An 8121-nucleotide genomic window follows, 5' to 3' on the forward strand; every position below is an offset into this window, starting at 1 on the left:
TGACTATGTCCCGAATTACAGATTGGAACACTGCTAAAGGAACCCAAAGTGTGTCCTGCACTATGGACAAAGAAGATTTGATGCTAATATGAGTTTTGACTGCAGAATAATGAATTCACAGCTGTAGTAATGAGATAGTAATGTGTATCATAATGTGTCAACTGTCATGTGCAGGAGTCTGATAAAGAGAGATGGAATAGTCTGTATGAGAGACATGTACTTACATAGAAGTGTAGAATTTACTATGGGTTCAACCTCAGTACAAGTTGCATTGAGATTTTTGGATGGATTTTCATCAGTAGGCCTAGTGAGATTTTTTGCCATATGTTACCAAACATGCCTCATTGACAAACGTAGCCATTATGTTGCAAAAAACACAATTCTGTCCCCATTTTACTACATGCCATTCCTGGAATAGCTCACCATTAATCCAACATCTGCTAAAGGACCTGCACCGTGGCACCTCTGTCTGCCAGTATCTACCTGGATGAGTGCTGGCATTCTGAAGCCATCTTGTTTGGTCAAGCTTAGAGTTTGAACGTGTCGGAGATGGGGAAGATGATGCTGCCATTCTCTGATTGCAACCTGGAGGTCCTGGTGGGTGTGGTCATGCAAACGAGGGGCATGGTCTTCCTGGAGGACTAACAGATGAGGACCACGCTACCAAACCCCGCCAGCCTGGTCTACAGTGCCATCTCAACAGAATGGAGGATTGGCCATCAGTGCCATAAGAAATTCAACGACTTTCTTTGCTCAGCCAGGGTAAATGCTATACTCTTCTATCTCTTACATCAATCTCTGTTACTACGCCCATGTTCTCCCACTCTAATTGTTGCCTTGAGCATCTTCCCTCAATCCCCTCACCTGTCCCCAACCTCCCACACTACTAACCCTCATGGCCTCTGTGCTGCCTACTCACTCACCCAGGACACCTCTCCAGCTCTCGACACCTCCACCAACACTAACCATCCACTTTCATCTCACTCAATCTTTCTCTTCCTTTCATTCCAGGAGAAGACAGCCCACAAAAGGGCAGGAAGGGCTGGTGGAGGACAGTTCAAAATTCGATTCCTCAGCTCCTATGAGGAGAGAATCCTGTCCCTTGTGGGAAAAGACCAGGATTGTTCCTGCAGGGATAGTGAGGCTTTCATGTCCGAGCAATTGAGCAAGTCTCACTCTGCATTCCACGGCTACTTTTACAGTAACCTCACTGGGAGGACCATTCATTGCACACCACTTCTAACCACTGGCCACAACAATTCTCTCCTTTATCTCTTGCAGGTTCTGGCACCATGGCCACTGGATCTGGGCAGAATCGGCCAGCTCCAGCAAGCACCTCCTCAGTCTCTGACCACATCAGTATGGAAGCTTCAGAAGAGGCATCAGCAAGGCAGCCTCTTGCAAGATCCCCACCCCCACCTACTCAGATGGGAACGTTAGTGTTAGAAAGTTGGGAGTCCCTCACTGCGACTGCTCTGCAGTTGGCTGAGGAAGAGTTTCCCCAGGCCGCTGGCACTCAGAAGACAGCTGGAGACCAGGCACCCTCTCAGTCCCAGGCAGGAGAGGAGCCTGTGGTGTCAGTAATCAGACTCTATGTCTGTGTGCACAGGGAGGAACACCTCTGTGGGGTGCATTGGCCGTTTTTGCCCTGAAGCTGCAGCAGCAACAGTACCACTCATGCCAGTGTCTGTCTGCCTCCTTAGACAGGTTAATGGCTGTCACAGCTAGTCAGGTGCAGCACACTCAGGCTGCTATATATGCCTCTGTAATTGGGTCCTCAGAGGTTGAGGAGTTGCAGTGGAATGAAGATTGGGACCTCCTCAGTTGGTGTGTCATGGATGTCTCACTATCCCTGCAGGATGAGATAACCCTTCCCCACAAGGAGTCAGGGTGGTCCCATGGATCGATGTGTGTGTTGAGGGCCTGCTCCTGCATCTGGAAACAAAAGGAACAAGGTGTATACAGGGCAGTGGGTCTTATTGGCCCTTGTCCTAAAACATTCCTATTCTTTCCTTGGTCTCTGTATTCAAAAGTATTGGTGTGAATGTGTTCATCAATGATATCTGGACAGGGAGGCACATGGCAAACGGGGAGCCAGTGTATTAGGATAGTCAGGAATGAGGGACTCTGCAGGTCTGTGTCCTGTGCAATGCTTGTGTCTGTGTGTAATGTTCATGCTCTTCAAAGGGCTTTACATGGGTGTCTTGCAGCTCCCTCCCTCATAAGTAACAACACTTACCCTGCCCTCTGTGAGTATGGTCACAGCCATTTTTTTATCCATTGCATACTGTCGATTTCTAGCACGCTGATAGTGAGGACTCTTTGGGTCAGTGGTTTTCAGCCTCCACCTCTACATGCTGGTGATGCCCCAAACATCCAGAGAGCCACTCTGTTAGTCTTCCCTGTAAATCCCGCAGGCTTTGCATCTTCCCAGATCTCCAGCCAATCCATTTACACAAGCCTGCAACTGCCCGCCTTGCCCCACCAGCAGCTGGTATACTATGTGGTCACCCTTGAATCCAGGATGCTCCTGACTGTGGACCAAACTCCCTTCCTGCATGAGCCCTTCTCATCTATGCATTACCATATCCCTGTGACAAACACTGTTGGCCCCTTCACAGTTGTCATAACCCGTTTTCCCCTCAGTCTGCAGTCTCCAATCCTAAAGGATAGGTTTCTGACTCTCTTTCCCATGGTAGAAGCCCTGCCTGTATTTATCTGCACCCCCTCAACCATTACTTTGTCCCCTTCCTTTCCGCGACAGATTAACCATGACCCTTGAGTGACTCATCAGGACGGCCCTGACTGAGAAGTGCCAGAACTCTAATTGATTCCTGTACATCAGCTCACCCATATTAGCCCTGAACCCGGTCTGGTTGCTTTGGAGACACTGGACTCATCGTTATCCACTTGCCGGACCCCCCTCTGGATGCCTAACCATGGCCAATCCCCTGGACAGGTACTGGAAGATCCCATTCATCTACTGTGCTGGGATCCCCTGACTGGTGAGTGCCTCCATGGGCTTTGGTGAGGACTACTCCCCTAAGACTTTGGGTCCGGCTGCCTGCTTGCTGTGCATACCGTGTATGTTTCCCACGTAAGCTGCTGGCACGTGGTACAAGTGTGAGATGGAAGTAACACAGAGCCGTACGGCAAGGTGACCAAGCACTGATGACCAGCAGGGCAGACAGCTTGGTTGTGAGACTGCAGTAATTGGCATGGTGCAGCATGGTGCTATGGAGTGAGGTCAAAGGGAGAATCTGGGCTGTCCTGAGATGCGGCCTGGTCCAAAATTTGAGTTGGGTTCCTGTCTATGTGTGCAAAGAGCCTCTGCTGCAGTTTTCACTGCCAGCTACTGGTATATGCTACAGTGTAAGCCTGTGCATCCTGTGGCCAGCAAATGGGTCAGAAAGGTGTCATGATGGTCACGAAAACTTGGCAACTGTCAGATTCCAATATCAATGGGCAGCCATGATTGAAGCTTGTTGCTGTGGATCATGCTCTGAGATGCATTTGGTACTGAACAACGTAGAGTCTGATCACAGCCAGTAGTGAGGCTGAAGTTACCAAATGCCTGCTCTGATTCCCATGTCGAGAATGCTCAAAGTCCAGCTTGTTTGGCAAGATTGGAAGCTGAATATTAATGAACAGGATTGAGATTTTAATAAGGTACAAAACATGCTATAATCGCCTTTAATCAGCCCTTAATCAGCAAATGCAATTCGGTACAGATAAGTGTGAGGTATTGCACTTTGGAAAGTCAAACCAAGGTAGGACTTATACAGTAAATGGTCAGGTCCTGAGCAGTGTTGTGGTACAGAGGGTCTTACAAGTACAATTACATAGTTTATCATCACAGATAGACAGGGTGGTGAAGAAGGCATTTAGCATGCTGCCCTTTATCAGTTGAAGCATTGAGTATAGGAGTTGGGACCTTATATTACAGTTGTATTAGTCATTGGTGAGTCCGCACTTGGAGTATTGTGTACAGTTTTGTCACCCTGTTACAGGAAAGACATAGTTAAACTGGAAAGTATGCAAAGCAGATTCATGAGGATGTTGTCAGGACTAGTAGGCCTGAGTTATAGGGAGAGGTTGGCCAGGATAGGACTTTATTCCTTGAAACGTAGGAGAATGAGGGGTGACCTTATTGAGATGTATAAAATCATGAGGGGCATTGATAGGATGAATGCATAGGGAAGGGGCATTGAAAACTATAGGGCATAGGTTTAAGGTGAGAGGGGAAAAATTTAAGAAGGACCTGAGGGGCAACTTCTTCACACAGAGAGTGGTGGTGCATATGGAATGGGCTGCCAGAGAAAGTGGTTGAGGCAGGTATAAAAGCAACATTTAAAAAACATTTGGATAGGTACATGGATGGGAAGGGTTTAGAGAGATAGGGACCAAATGTGGGCAATTGAAACTATTTGTGTGGTCACCATAGTCAGCATGGACCAGTTTGGGCCAAAGGGCCTGTTTCCACGCTGTATTACTCTCTGACTTTATGACTCTATAACTCACTGATACGTCGTGAGAAACTCACCTTGCCGCTTGCAAATGCATAAAAGATGCAGCGAGATGCTTCTGATGTTGAGACAGCTCTGACTGATTACTCATTCAATCCTGCCACAAATCTCACCATAGCCTACATCATTCAGATCCCGGTAAGTTTTGAAGAAACATACCAGAGTCTAATTTAAGTCACTTCCTGATATCTTCCTGATATAAAATAGGTCACAACTATTCAAAGTGGACCCAAACTTCAAACTATGGTAGCTGTGGTGTTGGCATGGTGACACCAATCGAACAACAATTGTGCCATCGATAAACGCATCAGGAGATATCGGAAGAAGTTTCTTCAAAAGAAGAATCAAAAGACCAACCTTGATGATAGACTCATTGACAATTGGTCATGATGTCAACACCAGTGTAGCAGTCACTGCCCCTCCTACAGTCAGTGGTAAACCCCAAAGGTCCAGTATTAGGGGTTGTGGAAAAACAGCAGTTCCAGGGTTACTGAACAGCATTAGGCTTGCGGGTCTTAGGGCAGAGGTGCCATGTTCACACATTCCTAAAGCTAGTTGCATCCATTACTGACAAAATCCTTGTGAGAAAGAGGTATAAGAGATCCCTGCAGATTTTAAAACTGACCTAAAATCACTCATAAATCGAGTGAGTGTGGTTCAAACAGAGATCCCAAAGGTCATCAATTTGACGATTAAAGGCCTGTAAAACTTCGCCAGCTGTTGCACCCTGGACCACGCAAAGATGAACTCATTCATGACTGGATCATTGTCAGCGTCTGTGACTAAAATTCGTTAGGTCTTTTACAGAGCAAAGGCAACCTCCAGCATCTGCAGTTCTTGCTATCTCTAAAATTCTAACAGATGGCTCAATACACTAAGCAGGTGAAAATTATCGAGAAAACTTGGAATGCAGTCTCTGGATTAACAGGGCTTTGGATGAATCTCTTAGTTGGTAACGCTCAAAAGCAACCTATCAATTCAAAACCAGCAGCCATTTTAAAGTTGAGACAACAAGGTGCAGGGCTGGATGAACACAGCAGGCCAAGCAGCATCATATCTGCTCCTATGATGCTGCTTGGCCTGCTGTGTTCATCCAGCCCTGCACCTTGTTGTCTCGGATTCGCCAGCATCTGCAGTTCCTACTATCTCTGACGCCATTTTAAAGTTTGTACGTTATGAAGCCAGTAAGTTGCACATTGAAAGCAAGATTGCCCAGCAGAGGGCGCAGAATTTTGCCAACGTAGAAAAGCAACACTGTTCTGCAAACATAACTACGCAATTAAGGGAAGAATGCAAGGGAATGTCACTGAAAAGCAGATAATTCAGGAAATTAGGAATAAAGAAAAATTGTGAATACTGATTGCTTCAGAGAAGTACGGGATCAAGAACAGAATAAAAAGGTCATATGCTGTAGAGGTTAAAGACTTTCAAACTGAATTCAAACTTGATTCCTGTGCATGTTTTACAGAACTGTCAACCATTTAGAAAGGTTCAAAGCAATAGATGTCCAGACATTAAAAATTAAAGTGCAAAATCCAAGCAGTGTAGATCTCCAACTAAAGGGTCGATAACCACCATCATTCTCAGCCACAAGGGATGAGAGATTAACAAGAGCATGGACATCTTACAAATCAAAGTGCAGCTCAGCTCACCTCAGCAGAAATGTATGTATACAACTGGGCCTTCTGAAGAAAAGTACATAAAGTCCTACAGCATGTCGATAGGACAGATTCCTATTTCTAGCAACACTTCCCATAGCACATGTTTGGCAAAACTCAGTACACAGCAGACATATTGTGTAGAGCTGTGTCTGATCAAGCTGTAACCCAAGAATTAATGCTTATTTCAGAGGTAAAGCTATCTGCAGCAGTCATAACAAACATTTTGTCAGCTTCTGAGAAAAACAAAACAGAAGAAATCAGAAAAGGAAGCTGTCAAATATATCCAAATTAGGAAATTTTGCCACAAAGGTTGATCAAGATATAATCCAAATGATCAATTAAAGAAATACCATGAACAGAGTAAACATCTAGCAAGGTTTGGGAATAGACCTCTGACCACAGGGAAAATCAGATCACAGTGGATTACCAGATCCCACAGGACAATAGTTGAAAACTGTGATTAGAACATAAAAATATATTTTTACAACGCATGACTTCCCAGACAAAATTGTTTCAGACAATGGTCAACAGGTTGTGAATGAAGTGTTTAAGGAGATTGCAGATGATTATGGAATTGATCATGTTACTAGTTCACACCCATTGGCCAATGGAGAGACTGAAAGCACATTGATAACCACCAAAGTGCTAATGTTTAAGAATAATGATTGAGATTGCTGAATTGTAGACTGACAGCCTCAAGCTATGGATGTTCACTGGTGGAGCACTTATGGGCTGAAGCTTTAAACTACAAATGTTATTGTTGAGGCAGGACCTAAAACTAAATATTTCATTAATGACGATAATAAAGTAAAAATTGTAGAGGAAAACAGAAGACCTGGTAAAGCTGCAGGCATAGAGTGAAGACTTTAGCCACTATCGTACCTGGTCAAAAGATCTGACTTAAAGACTGAAAGGGTGAAAACAGAGTTTAAACAAATGGAACAGCTACATTCTAATCTCATTCAAATGTCATTTGAAACATTCAGAAAGCACAGAGGCTGTAGGAACAAATGGATTTGAGTATTACAAACACTGGACTGATGGAAGCAAGGCTACATCAATTTCCTTACAAAATGCTGATGAGTTAATGAATCAGTTGAAAGTCACACCCTTGATCAATGGTTACAAGAACGAGATTAGGGAGAACTATAAAGGCACCTTGTCAGATCCAGATTTTGCAGGGAGATGGCGAGAATGTAAATAGATTAAGGAAGTAATTTTTTAAAAGTTCAAGAATGTTATTTAAGAAAATGAGAACATCCTTAGAGTGAGATGTAGAGAAATGGGTTAAGAGTAATAAGTTGGTGATATGATGCAAAAGTATCCATGACATCATCAGTCACGAACAAGGGTTGATTGAGTAGTCAGCATGAAAAAGGTGTTCCTACCTAGAAGTATAGATATACCATAGTGTAAATAAGGGAATTTTGATGAAACATACTACCGGTAGACAAAAGTAGATGGAAACCTCCCTAATCCTGAAGAGAGATTGAAATAGTATTTCATGAGGAAGCAACTCACAAATTAGTCCAATAAAGGATTAGAAAATGAGGCTGTGAATGCTTAAGTCAATGTATTAGCATAGGAAGCCACATAATTGAGCTGAGATTTGGAACTTACAGTGTGGAGAATCAGTGAAAACCACATCCTCCCATTCCATGATCCATTCACCACCAGGTCCACACTGGACCTTCCCTTTCTCCAATAATGTACTCCAGTGAGTTCACAGCTTTGACTTTTGGAGGCACATTGACATGACTTCCTAGTGCAGCATCAATGAAATGCTTATTCATTTTTATTAACTTAAGGCATCCGTGGTTGATACCCACACAAATTAGTTCTGACGAAAAATCTCTGCCTGACAACATTTCCCTTTCAGATGTGTATTTCTAATATTTTGTGTTTGAATTTAAAAAAAGAGTATAAACACTATT

Source organism: Rhincodon typus, chromosome 24 (assembly GCF_021869965.1).
Source record: "Rhincodon typus isolate 14 chromosome 24, sRhiTyp1.1, whole genome shotgun sequence".
Classification (NCBI taxonomy): domain Eukaryota; kingdom Metazoa; phylum Chordata; class Chondrichthyes; order Orectolobiformes; family Rhincodontidae; genus Rhincodon; species Rhincodon typus.